We start from the raw sequence: 15767 nt of genomic DNA on the forward strand, positions 1-15767 counted from the left end.
TTGGGGTTTTTTTGCATCTTTACCTTTGCATGGGACACTCTTCCTCCCTGGCTTTGGACCTTCCCAGCTGCCCCATTTGACCAGCTGTGAGGCTGAGGCCAGCCCCTGAGTCCAGAGCTGGGACAGAGCAGATAAGGGCTCATTCTCAGAACCAGCTTGGTGATCGTTGGGTGCCTTCCTCTCCTCTCTTTCTTCTCTGTGAAAACATGAGCTTTGCAATTGTGTTCCAAGAAACATGTCAACGGTCCTGTGCCCTGAACGTGGCCTCACCTGAGATAAAGCCTGGCTGTGGGCTCTAGGGAAGGAAAAGGTACAGCAGAGAGGACGATCTGATCAGTGAAGATTCTTCAGGCAGGGGCACCACCTCTGACAGCAACGGCCTGGAGCCTGGGCTGCCTGGGTGCACGTGAAGACCAGGCCCGCCCCCAGAGGAGGGACTGTTGGCACTGCCTGGGCATCCTCTCCTGTCCCAGGCAGGTGCCTCCTCAGAGGTGTGGAGGCTTGCACCTGCAGGAAGCACCGGGTCCCATGATGGCAGCTCTCCAAGGCCTCAGCCATGGAGCCATGTGGCTGAGGCTATAGCTCTTGGAGCAGATGGGCCCTGGGTAAAGTCTGATCCAGGTCGTGTCACTCAAGCTCTTTGGACCTCAGTTTCCTGCCTAGAAAAGAAACGTGTCATATCAGTGGTTTAGACGTTTTATTAAAAAAAATCAGAATGCTTTTAAGTTTTTTCCAAAAGGGAATCGTGTGCATATTCCAAGTTTATAAAACAGATAAAAGGAGCAGCTCTTTCCTGCCATTCACTGCTACCACATGGCATGTACCCAAGGCACATCTGTGTAAAACTGGCTTCCCCAGATGTGATTGAAACCCCGTGGGCTACTTACTGTCAGCTGTGTGTTCGAGGTCTCCCAGGCTGCTTCAGTGATTCTCTCTGTCAACAGACGACAGGGCGGCGCTTGTGTACAGGGACAGGAGTCAGAACATTTACCCATTGTGACCCAGTCACAAACTGATCAGAAAGGATGCTGGTTAGTGAACTGGTTGGATGTCAGTCATGCTTTTGTGTGAGAATCATATGGGAAGTGCTTTCAAAATACATTCTTTGGGTCCCATTCAGATTCATTTGAAAAAAATTGGGGGGCTATTATTGTCATTTATTCTTTTTTTACTTAAATTTTTTTTTATTGAAGTATAGTTGATTTACAATGTTGTGTTAATTTCTGCTGTACAGCAGAATGATTGGGTTTTACATGTATATTCTTTTTCATCTTCTTTTTCATTATGGTTTATCATAGGATATTGAATATAATTCCCTGTGCTCTACAGTAGGATCTTGTAGTTTACCCATTCTATATATAATATTTTGCATCTGCTAATCCCAAACTCTCAACCCATCCCTTCCCCAACCCCTAACGCCTTGGCAACCACAAGTCTGTTCTCTGTATCTGTGAGTCTGTTTCTGTTTCTTGGATAAGTTCATTTGTGTCATATTTTAGATTCCACATGTAAGTGATATCATATGGTATTTGTCTTTCTCTTTCTGACTTACTTAGTGTGAGAATCTCTAGGTCCATCCGTATTGCTGCAAATGGCATAATTTCATTCTTTTTTATGGCTGAGTAATATTCCACTGTATATATATGCCACATCTTTTTTATCCATTCATCTATCGATGGACATTTAGGTTGCTTCCATGTCTTGGCTATTGTAAACAGTGCTGCAATAAACACTGTGGTGCATGTATCTTTTCGAATTATAGTTTTGTCTGGATATACATGAGGGCTATTATTTTGAACAATGTCCATAGGAAATAGGTAAATGCACTCCCTCCAACAACTCTAAATCAAAACACTAAAACCTTTATTCTGTCTCTTTGGTCGGGTGAGTGGTGTCCAGGTGGGATGGCTAAAATGAAAAGGGACTTAAGTTAACCCTGAACACAGTCAGGGCAAGAATCCCGCCAATGATACCATGAAGCACTCTGGGGTGGGTATCATGCTGAACAATCCATGAAATAGGATTATATTGGTTTCCTAGGGCTGCTTTAACAAATTACCACAAATTTAGTGGCTTGAGAGAAACACTAGAAATGATTTCTCTCACAGGCCTGGAGGCCAGAATGCGAAATCAAGGCGTTGGCAGGGCTGTGCTCTCTCCGAAGGCTCTGGGGGAGAACCTTCACCTCTTTTAGTTTATGAAGACTCCAGGCATTCCTTGGCTGTTGGCTGGATAACTGCATTCTCTACCTTTGTCTTTTCTTTCTTAAAGAAGATGTTGAGGGTAGGAGTTTAGTAATTTATTTATTTATTTTTGCTGTGTTGGGTCTTCGTTTCTGTGCGAGGGCTTTCTCTAGTTGTGGCAAGCGGGGGCCACTCTTCATTGCGGTGCACGGGCCTCTCACTATCGCGGCCTCTCTTTTTGCGGAGCACAGGCTCCAGACGCGCAGGCTCAGTAGTTGTGGCTCACGGGCCTAGTTGCTCCGCGGCATGGGGGATCCTCCCAGACAGGGGCTCGAACCCGTGTCCTCTGCATTAGCAGGCAGACTCTCAACCACTGCGCCACCAGGGAAGCCCCTCTACCTTTGTCCTTGTACAGACATCTCTTCTCCTGTATCTTCCCGGTGTCTCTTACAAAGACACTTATCAGTGGATAATCCAGGGGGATCTCATGATCCTCAATTACCTCTGCAAAGACTTCTTTTTCAATTAGGATCACAGTGATAAGTGTTGGAAGTGAGGATGTGGACATATCTTTTGAGGGGGAGCCATCATTCAACCCACTATAAGGTATTATTAACACTGTTGTAGAGATGAGGAAACCTGAGCTCAATGCATGGAGGTGATTTGCCCATGGTCACTCAGCTGGTGGGTGGCAGAGCTGGGCTGGGACTCACCCTCGGGCTTGCTTTGTGCACCGTCTACTAAAGAGCATTATGGAACCTCAGAGAATGTAGGACAGTCCTTAGCAATCCGGCTTTCAAGGCTCTGCCTTGCCCACAGAGGGCGCTCAATGTAAGTCTGTTATGGAGGTAGTTATTGATTCTGAGGCCTTGACCTGAGCTGCTGGGTGATGGGGAAGTGATCTATCTGCCTCTGTATCCCTAACACAGTGCAGAAAATGTCAGACAAATGAAATTTAATGTCCATAAGAAGACACAGTGCTCATATGTCCACGTGTCTACAGCTTAGTTAGCGGTAGTGCACAGATGCCACGGAAAAAGGCTGTTTGGGAAGGCATAGCTTCCTCAGATCTGTTCCTTGCCCACAATCTACTTAAGGGACTTCAGATCAGTCACTCTGCCTTGCTTTCCAAGGATGTAACGTGGGGTGAGTTAGTAATGCTCACTCTTCCTACAGATCTCATAGGGTGTTTCTATGTTTTGTTGATTTAGGGGGGGTCCTGTATGAAGGCAGGAGGAAGTAAAAGATAAAATTTCCACGCCCTTTCAAGCACTAATGTTTTAGGAAAAAATGTAATTATGTTGTACGCCACCAGATGTAAGCACATATTGTAACTGTGAGGGCAACATGAAATAGGGGACAGTCATGCTTTTTTGCTTAGATTAGAGCAAGGAACCCTGCTTACACTTCGATCGGAAGGATGGAAGTTCGACAACAATCCCTTTGTGATGTTGGGGGATGTATTTCATGGGAAAGGGTCCTGCCACTGACTTCTCAGAGGAGAGTTTGGGAACCAGGAGGACGGTGGGGTGTAGAAGGCAGGAGTTAAGGGTGATGACACATTTTGACTTAAGGAAGCCTTTCCAAAAGTTACGGCTGTAAAACCTTGCAATGGTTGACTTGGGAATGTGAGACGGCCTCGGAATCAACAAAACGGGGGCCAGATCCTTAACTCTCATCTGTGGGTTTGGAGGGCTTCCTGCCTGGTAGAGGGATGAGAAGCCTCTGTCTATCCAACTTGTCTAGAGCTTGTGCTTTGGAGTCAGACAGACCCGGGTAAAGTTCCTCCATTATCATTTACCAATTATTGACTTTGTACAAGTTACTTAACCATCTCAGGTTCCTTGGCTGTAATAGCGATACTAGTATCCACTCCTTGAGGTTGAGTGTGAGATCAGATGCGTCAAGGCAGGAAAAACACTTAGAACAGCGCTTGGCACCCAGTAAGCATTTAGAGGTTCTGACGCGTATATGGGAAACCCTGTCGTCCTCGTTTATGCGGTGAGGACAGCTTGGAAAAGCTCCAGGTTGGGTCAGGAGAGTCCTTGTGTGGTTAACGGACGAATGCTTTGGGACTTCCCTGGTGGCACAGTGGTTAAGAATCCGCCTGCCAATGCAGGGGACATGGGTTCGAGCCCTGGTCCGGGAGGATCCCACATGCCGTGGAGCAACTAAGCCCGTGCGCCGTAACTACTGAGCCCGCGCAGCACAACTACTGAAGCCTGCACGCCTAGAGCCCGTGCTCCACAACAAGAGAAGCCACTGCAACGAGAAGCCCGCGCACCGCAATGAAGAGTAGCCCCCGCTCGCTGCAACTAGAGAAAGCCTGCGCGCAGCAACGAAGACCTAACAGAGCCCAAAATAAATAAAATTAAATCTTAAAAAAAAAAAAAGGACAAATGCTTTCTGTGTTTCAAGATGAAGGCACATTGAATCTTGGTATTTTTGTTTATTAAAAACTGTAAGTCAAGGCAAGGCTTGGTGGAACACCAGAAGGTCGTCGTTTTCTGTGATTGTGGCTCTCGGGCAGGGTGTTGGAATGCCCCTGCTCCCCGGGACTCCCTTCTGCTGCTTTGGTGACTGCCCACAGACAGGCCAGCTCCCAGGCATCCGAAACACCACTCGGAAGGCAGGAATTTGCAATCCGTTCCAAGCTGGAAGCGACTTTCATGTGATGGGGCCACCCTGCTCTGTGACTCTGTAACGAATTCTCCCAGTTCTGGCAATTTTCCAAATTCCTGGGACACGATCAAGTGACCAAACGACTTCAGGTCAGAATCAGGAGAAGGCTGTATCTGGAATCTCGTGTGAGAGCATGCGAAAAACTCAAGCCCCAAGTTTCTTTATGATTTTCCCTATTCTTTCCAGGCAGCTCTTTTAAGGGAAGGAATATACAACCCTCAAAGTGGAAAGAAATTAAGTTTAGGTTAAAAAAAAAAAAAATCAGAGGTGCAACTCGATGACCGAAGAGGTCACTATGAATGGCACACGTTCATTTTTTTGGAACCCAAATCAATGGAAATGAACTGAATTGCCTTCAGTACATTTTTGTGAGTGAGTTTGGAACATTTATCGCTCTGAAGGTGACCTTATAAGAGGAATACTGCCGTGTGAATCCCGACCCTGGCTTCTAGCACTAGTTGGGCCTCTAACTCACTGTGAAACTGTGAACAAACCTCCTAACTTCTCAGGAAGTCAGTTTCCCTATTTCTAAAATTAGTTGGCTTCAGAGTTTCCTTCCCTATTTAAAATTCTTTGTTGTATTTTCAAGTGTTAGATGAATTCACCCCTGATGGATCCATTACAGAATTCGTAAGGATCTCTGATGTTTGCAGGGTGCCTCATTGTTTCATTTGTTGTTGAGAAGCTTCCGAGCGTGGCAGGAAGGTTTTGTTACCCCAGCGTATAGATTAGGAAGCTGAGGCTCAGGTCAGCTGAGTGTCAAGGCCAGGATTTTCTGGCTGGTGATCAGAGAAGGTGAAACGAAACCTCAGATCTCCCGATATCTAGTCCAGATATGAGTTCTTCCCAATCTTGCCACCTAAATTGTTGACAGAGCAAGAAACCATATCTAACCAGGGCTGGTCTCTGCCAGAGACAGAGTCCTGTTTCACTTGCTTTTCTGAATAATGTTATCAGCCACCTCAGGCGGTTCTTCTAAGGTTCCCGTTTGGAGTCCAGTTTACAGTCAAACGCCCTCCATGTTAAAAATGCAGATTTCCCATGTGGGTCTTATAACCAGGCATGCAAAGGCACCAAGGGAATGGTAGGAGGGGTCTAGGTTGGAAACCAGGCAGGTGGGCATCTCTTTTCCACCATTAACTGGCTGCTCCTTTACCTTTGTTTTTCCATCTTTAAAATGGGTCATATCGTATCCAGTGTTTAGGATACTCGTACAGGAGTTCTCTTGCTCTCTTCCTCTTGTCTTAATCATTTGTAAATGGAATATTTGACTTTCATTACAAATGATGCCATATAGGGGCGTGGAATGCTAGAAAGATGGTTGTCATATGTTGCTATGGGAAACAAACGATACAGAGTAGTATGTTTTGTATGAACTCTTTTTGTGTAAAAGTGTAAAATAAGGTATACAATGAAGAGAAGGATCGTCACCCGTGGGCTAGTTATGGTTTTCCTTAAACGTGTAAGTTGACTCTACGTTATGTGTTAATTCTTTTTTTTTTTTTTTTAAAGTTTCTTTTAAAGGTGTGCAGGTGGGGATTCTATTTGGGAGAACAATTGGATAACCAGTTTACTTCCAGGTGGTGGTTGAATAAGACCGATTCCCACAAATTTTCAAAACAAGTTGTGTTCTTCCCAGTAATCGCTGCTTAACCCTCTTTTTGTTCAAGACTGGCCCTTCCAGCTGCCCGGGGGTCAGTGGGATTGAGGGTGCCGCTGCCAAGCGTAGTTGGGCCTCTGGGCGCCACATCTGCTGCTTGCCTTTGCCAAACAGCTGTGTTCGGAGCACGCAGCGTGATGACACTCACCTGCAGGAAATGTGGGTCGTGCACTTCGTCTGCAGGCCGGGGGGCAAAGAGCGGACGGTTCCACTCCAGCAGGTGGGCCGGCCAATCGAGAAAGGGCTAGAGCAGTGCAAAAAGAATGTCTGTTGCTCTTAGCAATGAGCGAGGGTGCCCCAGCTGTTGGACAAGACCGTGGGCAGGATGCTGTTGCAATTTGGCCAAGAACCCACAGTCCCTGGGCTCGGGACTTTCAACACAGAGGATCCTGAAGGGAGTTTTCCCGTAAGCTCCCTAGTAGGGCTGGAGAGAGGCAGAAAGACAGAGCGAGAAAACCACGCACACACACGCAGAGGCATCAACGTAACACACAGATTCCCTGCTCCAAGGTGTATTTCTGTCACATTTCTCTCAGTCTTTGGTTTTTTTTTTGGCCTTGCTGCGTGGCTTGCGGAATCTTAGTTCCCTGACCAGGCATTGAACCTGGGCCCTCGACAGTGAATGTGCAGAGTCCTAACCACTGGACCGCCAGCGAATTCCCTCTCTCATCCTTGTCAGGAGCAGAGAGGGTACCTTTCTTTGCTCTCAGTTAGCAATGTCTCCAAAATTGGAAAATGAAATAACTACTTCATGCCTGAATGTAATTTTTAAAAAACATTTATTTTATTGGAGTATAGGTGATTTACAATGTTGTGTTAATTTCTACTGTCCAGCAAAGTGATTCAGTTATACACACACACACACACACACACATACACTGAATGTAACCTTTATTTTAATTTTTGTATTTAAGTGTATTTCTTTTTATGTATTTCATTTTGTTTCATGGAAAGTGACATTGTTTTTCCATTTCTGAAAGTAATGGCGTTCTTTTAAAAGTACACTGATGTAAGTAAAATGGGGTCACTTACAATGTTAATAATATTGTTAGAATGTGGAATTGGCAAAAATCTTTCAAGTGATGCAAACCACTGAAATGTGGGCAACACCATTCCTTACTGGCCTGGGAGTTGAAAGACCTGTGGCTTTGCTGTTAGGATCACCTACTAATTGGGTGAAGGTGAGTCAGCGGCTCCGGGAGCTTGTCTGTACATTGGAATCACCTGGCGGGGGTGTGGAGGGAGGGTTTCAAAAACTACTGATGTATGTTTCTCATCCCCAGAGATTCTGATGGAGCAGACCTGGGGTATGGCCTGGGTGTTGGAGTTTGTAAAAGATCCCTAGGTGATCCTAATGGTAGGTGCATTGGGAACAGCTGCCCCAAACAAATTCTTATATCTCCCCTTAGTTTCCTTATCTGTAATATGGGGGCCTTGAGTGTCTACAAAACAGGGTCTGCCCTGCCCTCCACATTCTTAAAAATGCAAGCAAATAGCTTCAAGTGAATGATTCAACACTTTCTCCCTGAAAGGGATTGCTGGACAGTATAAGACTTCAGTGTTCTAGAAAGAGAGGAAAATATCAGGTCTAGTCTGGGGCTATTGGTGCAAAGGGAAGAAGGTGGAACAGAAAATGGAGAGGAAAGGGTTGCCTCACAGAAACTCTTTTCTCCAGGCCAGCTTCGCTGATAATTCGTATTTTTAGATAGGAACAGTGTGGGGTGGGCAGAGCTAAGTAAGACCTGGATCTAGGAGACGTGGGCTGCCATGGGCTAGCGGTGTGACCTCAGGCAAGCCACTCTACCACTTTGGGCCTCAGTTTCTCCATCTGGAGGATGAGGGGGTGGACTGATTGGCCCCTAAGTTCCCTTCCCTTGTGCCTGGGGTGAACCGCTAAAACTTATTCCCCCCCCTCCTCCCCCCGCCCCTGCCCTGTCCTTTTGGCTTTTTGCCAGCAGAGTCCCCAGCGGGTCGGTAGATGGCACTAGAGACCTTTGAATTAGGCTTTTAGGGTTGTTGGGTCCTCCTGATTCATCCTCTCACCCTGGCAATGCTGGGAACGCTGCCCTGGAAGGAAGGCTTTTCTGTTGCCGGGCTCGACAGCTGCTGTCTGAATTTATTCATTTGTGAGCCACAAAGGCGCAAAGTTTAAAGGAAAAGCATTTCTTTGGCGTTCCCAGCCCCACTAGGGTACAGTACACTTGGACCACGTTGGTGCTTGGATCCCAGTTATATGTTTCCCCTCTCACTGGGGTTAGACTTCACCTGTGTCTGATATTTGGTAGATGTTCCTGCAATGATGAATCAGTGAGGGAGCCTGGGCATGCTTAATAGGACTTTAGGGGTAAGAGAGAAACCTGGGTCATTTTTAAAAGCAAAACCAATTTCTGGGAGGGACTTCAGTTTGGATATACTATGTTCCATCTCCATGAATGAATGAAGCGTGGAGCTCTCTTCCACATTCCAAGAGTTCTGCTGGCACATAGGTAGATTATTACATCGTGATGCAGTAAACACAATGGCCGTTGAGGCCCAAAGAACAAGTGGCCTAGAGTATAATACAGACCTTCAAAAGCAAGGACTTTTACCTAGAGACAGAGAGAATTGTTTCCTGTGCAGGACCTGAGTCTTCTGTTTATAACAAGAGCTGTGGATGAATACATCTAATGCTCCTGGAAATTAACATGATGTTCATAGAGGGGATGCTCAGAACTTGAATGCCACGGGAAGTTCGTGCGATGTTACCAGATTAGCCAAAGACCCCTTTCAGACTTTTTTTTTTTGGCTGCACCGTGCAGCATGCAGAATCTTAGTTCCTCGACCAGGGATCGAACCTGTGCCCTCTGCAGTGGAAGAGCAGATTCTTAACCACAGGCCCGCCAGGGAAGTCCCCCCTTTTAGTCTTTGGGGGAACGTGCTGGGAGGGCAAGAGGATGGGGGGGCAGTCTGGAATAAACAGACACAGACTAAGAGCACTGAGTGCCTGGTATTTAAGCTGTCATGAGGTCACTTGGTTGGCTTCCCTGTAATTCCCAGGGTCAATCTGGTGTGATAAACTTTTCCAGCAGTCAAGTTTATCTGGGATACGCTTTATCTTGGAAGTTACAGAAACTTCCAAGAAGCAGCCAGCTGGGTTTTCCCTTGCTCCTTGTATAGTGCTGCCTCAGCTTCTCCACGTTTACGGTGTTTATGAAGATCCGTAACAGCTGGCTCCAAACCCGGCCCCTAGGAGAATCGTTTCCGGGAGGATTCTGAAGGCTGTGTTTCAGCTTCAAGACCAGCGAGAAAGTAAGTTGAAAATCCCGTGTTCATAACATTGCAGTTATAATCATAGCTGCCATTAATTGAATGCCTCCCAAGTGCCAGATGGTATGTTAGGGAGCTTTCACTTAATTGCACTGAAATCCATGAGAAGCCTGCCAGGGCCCCATTCTTACACCCGCGTTAGTGGAGGATTGGAAGAGGGGGAAGTTGTTTGCCCTCGGCTCCCGTAGCTGGAGAGCAGCCGGGCTGGAATCGTAACTAGGGTGCCCAACTCAGCCCAGTTCGCTCAGGACTTTCCTGGTTCTAAGACTGAAAACCCCATGTCCCAGTAACCACCCGGGTCCTGGGCAGCAGGGATGGTTGGTCAGCCTAATATGCATGTGTGTTGGGTTCTCTCTGCTGTGCCCTGGCGGTGCTGAGAAGGGTCCTTTGCTCCTCTCATGACAGCCAGCGGTATGTGGTTTGCGCCTCTCCTTGAAACCCACTATGGGACGTGCCATGCCCCTCCTTATCTGTCCCCGAGTGTCTGCTCCGCCACTGCCCAGGGCCTTGTCCCCTCCCAGCTGCTTCCTGGCCCCTCCATTGCCTGCTTGCTCTCGTTTTGAGTCTGTCCCTCTACCGTTCATCTGTTTGGAGCTTCCCCCGAGCACCCAACCCATGGCTGGCTACAAACCATCTGAAGACTTGAACCGGAGGGGTCCAGCTGAGCCCCCTCCTGGCTGTGCCCCAGGCGTCCCTGGAGCCTTTGCTTTCTCATCCAATACGAGGTGATAGCTGTACTCACCTCAAGACACTGCCATATAGTTTAATTTAAACGCAAGCTATGAAATTGATTTTGAACCTGAAAGGCACTGCACGCATTGGCTCTCGTTGCTGTCGGCGGCTTCCTACTTTCCCTGCCTACCTCGGGAAGGGCACATGAGTTCGGTGGCAGTGTGGACCCTCCAAGCCTGGAAGCTTTTGGTGTCTGCTGGCCTGGATACCCATGGCTTGTGTGTCTTGGGTTTCTTCTCTGCATTTTGTGGCTTTAAAAACAGGATTTTGTGAGTGTTTGAGAAATTAGCTTGTGAAATGCTTCGTCTTGTCTCTGGACTGGCTTCAAGTTGAAAAGGACGTTGCAACCATGTGTCTTCAAGTCAGCCCTCCAGACCCAGCCCTGGGAACACTGGCTCACAGTGTTGTCCATAAGTATTTGTGGCGTGAATGGATCAGTGAATGAAAGTGACAATAAGTAATGGGGAGGACCTTACAATAGGAGGTAAATTTGCTTTGGGAGGCTAAAAATAGTCAATGCAACAAACAAGCTGATCTCTCACAAACACCTGAAATCTTTCTAGAACAAGGTGGCTTGTGAAGAAATACATTAAATAAGAAGTGTAATCCTTTCCCTTTTCTTTTCTTCTCTGTCCTAGTTCTTTTCACCCCTTGCTGTGGTCCTTCCCACCGTAATCCCATTGTCATCAACTAAGCACAGGTGTGAGCCATTTTTATCATACCTATTTTAGCAGCCCTCAGGTAGGTAATTTTGCCTCCCTCTCCAAACCAATCCAGGGCGTGGCCATTTTCAATTATTTCTGTTATTTCATCTTATGTCACTGGTTACTTCTCAGCCTCCTTTGCTGGTTTCTTTTTTCTGCTATACCTCTTACATTAGAAAGCCCAGGACTCCATCTTAGGGGCCTCTTTTCTCTGTCTGCACTCCTTCCCTTGGTGATCTCATTCAGTCTTTTGGCTTCAATTATTATTTATATCCCATGATTCTCAAATTTGTAGTTCTGGTCCAAACCTCTCTCCTGAATTCACACATTCAACTGCCTACAGGGCATGCTCACTTATATATATATATATTTTTTTTTTTTTTTTTTTTTTTGCGGTACGCGGGCCTCTCACTGTTGTGGCCTCTCCCGTTGTGGAACACAGGCTCTGGATGCGCAGGCTCAGCGGCCATGGCTCACGGGACCAGCCGCTCCGCGGCATGTGGGATCTTCCCGGACCGGGGCACGAACCCGCGTCCCCTGCACCAGCAGGCGGACTCTCAACCACTGCGCCACCAGGGAAGCCCGCTCACTTATAGTTTTAATGGACATCTAAATTCAGCTTGTCCCAAACTGCACTCCTGGTCTACCCCTTGCCTGCCCCTCCCAACCTGGGTCCCCTGCGTTCTTCCTCATCTCACCTGAGGGCGGCCCCATCCTTCCCGTTGTTCAGGCCACAAATCTTGGAGACATCCTGTACTCTTTATCTCTCATCCCCACTTCAAATCTGCCAGAAACGCTTTAGTTCAACTTTAAGACACTCCATTTCCTTGATACCAGGATACAGGCTATGTCAACTCTTCGTATCTCCAAATTAGGAATGGGCCTAATGAACTGGTATCTTAAATTCAATGAGATGTGGTATAGCAAGGATTTGGCCATTTCTCAGCCGTCCACCGTTAACACTTGGGTCAAGGTCACCGTCATTGCTCACTTGGATGACCGTCATAGCTTCTGGAGTGGTCCCCTTGCCTCTCCCTTGATAATCCATTGTCTATTCTCAAATGATAGCTGGGTGACTCCTTAAAAACATAAATTGGAAATCTTCCAATGACTTTCTGCCTCAAGAAGAAACAAAGCTGATGTCCCCATAGCATCCGGCCCTTCCTTCCTGTCTACTGCATCCTTACTCCGTTCATCCCTCACACACGCTTCCGCAGCCACACTGGCTTCACTGCTGTTCGTCAGGAAATTCAGACATGCTTCCACCTTTGGGCTTTTGCAGTGGCTGTTCCTACTCTGCAGAAAACTCTTCCCTCAGTTATCTGTTTGGCCGACCTCTTTATCTCTTTCAAGTTTTGCTCAAACATCATCTTATCAGTGAGGTTTGCTTTGACTCTCTGATTAAAATTACAACCCATCTCGTGCCCTAATACTTACCTCCCATTCTCTGCTCTTTGATTCCCATAGCACTTATCACTTTCTAGCATATTTCACAATTCAGTTATAAATACCCATCTTCCATTTCTGGAATGGAAGCTTCACCAGGGCAAGAATTATTTTGTCTGTTTTACTTCCTGATGTGTCCCAAGCACCTGGAGGAGGTGCTCTTCCATATTTGTCGAATGTGAGAATGAATTTCAAATTCAACAAAAGCAGCAGGCATCAGAGAACCCAAAGTCGAGTATGCGACCTTGTCAGAGACCCTGGTGTGATCTCGGTGACGACAAGAAATGTTTTCCCTCCTTTCCTTTCAAAGCAAGACTCCCCAAGCTGAAGCTATTATTGAAAGCAGCAGTGGGGAAAGGGTGGGAAAGATGGCTCGTGGAAAACAGTGAAGCCAGTGTCTTTAGTAGCTTGGGTGAGTCAGAAGCTGGGTAGCCACGTCTGACTGTCATTAATCATCCTCTTCACCCCCTATCAACAGAGGCGACAACTCTTGTCTATACCTCCTGCTTCCAGTGCCATGATGAATGGCCTGGGAAGAGTCCTGGGCACTAATAGTTGAAGAACCCGAAAAGATAAATGCTCACGTCTTGGCCTGTGAAGGAAGAGTTAATCATAATGAAGGGTGGATGGACGTGCAAACCTGCTTTGGCTTTGGCCTCCCAAGCCTGATTTGGCTGTTCTCCTTGTACAAGGTCCTGGTGACTGTTATCCCTGAAGAAGAAATGGCACTTGTGCATAGCTTTGTGACCACTTGGTTGCATGGCTCTCTGAGAAGTTAGTTGGAAAAGAGAACAGATGAGGACAGAGTTGTAAGATCAGGCAGACAGATTCAGAACCCCTCTTTTCCACCCCAACAGAGAGCTCCAGGTGAGAGCACGTTATGTGGACAGAGATAAGGGCTTGGATTAAGAGTATCATTTTGCTATTTCCCACATTCTTGGGCAAATTATTATTTTTAGTTTTCCCCATGACTTATGATGTGATAATCTCTTGTAGCTGTATAGAATTTTGGATATCACCAAGGCCTTTAACTGTTATTAGCTAATATGGTCCTCTCAATTCTGTAAGGTCGGGGAAGGTCTAATTATCTCATTTTACAGACAACCCCTCCCCACCAAGATTCTGAGAATTCAAGTCATTTGTCTGAGGTCACAAAGCTAGTAAACAGCAAAGATGGAATAAAAATTCAACTTCTTGTTTCCTAGCCCTCTAAAATTTCAAGAATCTCTTAGGTATTCAAATCTAATTTATTGACATTGAAGTGGAGTAACCAGTGATAACCCTCCCAAGGAAAGATTTTCTTAAAAACGTAAGATGGAGGAAGGGCATAAAGACAATGGTTGACCGGAACAGCTGAATCCTGAGTTACATTTCTTCATTCATTCGTTCATTCATTTCAAAGATTTTTTTTGAGCATCTGCTTTGTGCTGTGAGCTCTTCTAGGTATTTGAATTTTAGGTCCAATGGCACCTGGATATTGAAACATCTTTGTGTGGTAGGGAAGGAGGTCTTTCAAGTCCTGGAATAGTTAACCACCCCACATGGTTTTCATTGTGGTCAGTCAACAAACCCTAGAGTGTTTGTGATTACCAGAAAAAGCTATGCCTTTGTTCATGCTGTTCCTGCCACGTGCAATGCCCTTCCCTCAACTGGCTGCCCATCTACCTCTGCTCCCCTTTGAAGACTTAACTTGAACACTCCCCCCTACCTCGGATGAAAACTGCCTTGATACTTCATCATTTCCCATAGAATTGACCACTGTCAACTCTTTGAACCCTGCAGACACTGTCACATACCTGCAGTTCTTCCTCACATTGGTTTATGTGTCTGTTTCTCTCTACCAGGCTCTGAGCATCTTGAAGGAAGACATAGTATCCATTCAGAAAATTTCGTAGAGTATTGAAAAATATAAACAATCTAGAGAAAACCATCATTAACATTTTCATATGTTTCATTATATTACTAACATATACTTAAATATATCATTTTTCTAAATCTGAAATCATATGGCTTTATTTCCTTTCTTCTAACAAAGATGAATTTTCTCCTATATTTTGATGCTTCTTAAACTGGGACATGTTTTACAACCAATATTACATTATTGTTAATATTACAGTGTCTGTCAATACCCAAATTTGATGTTAAATAGATGGTGAGTTTTAAATTGCTGCTATCTAGAATTGAGAGAATACTATGTGTACATGTGTGTACATATAACATACTTTCCCAAATATACATGTATATATAGTGTTTTCTCAAATAAACATATATGTATGTGTATATGTTTATATTCTATAGTGTGTATTGACCATATTATGTTGCGAGCATTTTCTCATGACAGTAAATGTTCCTTGAAAACATAACTTTTAATGGCTGCCTAGAATTGAATGTATGGATGAACCACAGACTCTTTGATTATTCTTAGCCCTTTGAGCTCTTCCCAGTTTTTGTTAATATATGTATGTAGTTCTATGATGAACTTCCATGTGCATGTATCTGGTTTTATTTTTCAAATAAATTCCAGAAGTAGCATTGCTAGGCCAAAGACAAATGTGTTTTTAATTGACCGCAGAACAGGGTCTAAGCAGCTCCTATCCAGACCCACCAGCCTTATTCTGCCCCAGTTCTACCTTCGAGGAGCACGGAGAAAGATAGATAGTAGCTACATGCCCCTTGGTGGCTGCCAGAGGTCACTTAAACCTTCTTTTGCAAAAAGTATGTCAGCAATTTAAAGAAGCACATTCCTTCTTCTATAAAAGACAAAATAAAAAAGTAAGATTTAAGCAAAACTGTTGCACGGTGACCGTATCCTTGAACCCAAGTTATTTTAGTCCTGAATGCTACAAGCTCAAAGTTGAGTCTTGAGTGCTGAGCCCTTGAGTCCTGAATACCATATGCTCAAAAGTGTCCAAAACTCTGATGTGAGGCGGGTTGGAGACTAACCCATCCAGACTGACTTGGACCAAGGAAAAATCATAAAACAAGAGAGCAGCTTTCATGAAAGCATGTTCTAGTCCAGCTTTTAAACATGAAGTAAACACCTTCTGTATGTTG

This window comes from Monodon monoceros, unplaced genomic scaffold (assembly GCF_005190385.1).
Source record: "Monodon monoceros isolate NGI ecotype Baffin Bay Population unplaced genomic scaffold, NGI_Narwhal_1 Super_Scaffold_14, whole genome shotgun sequence".
Lineage (NCBI taxonomy): Eukaryota > Metazoa > Chordata > Mammalia > Artiodactyla > Monodontidae > Monodon > Monodon monoceros.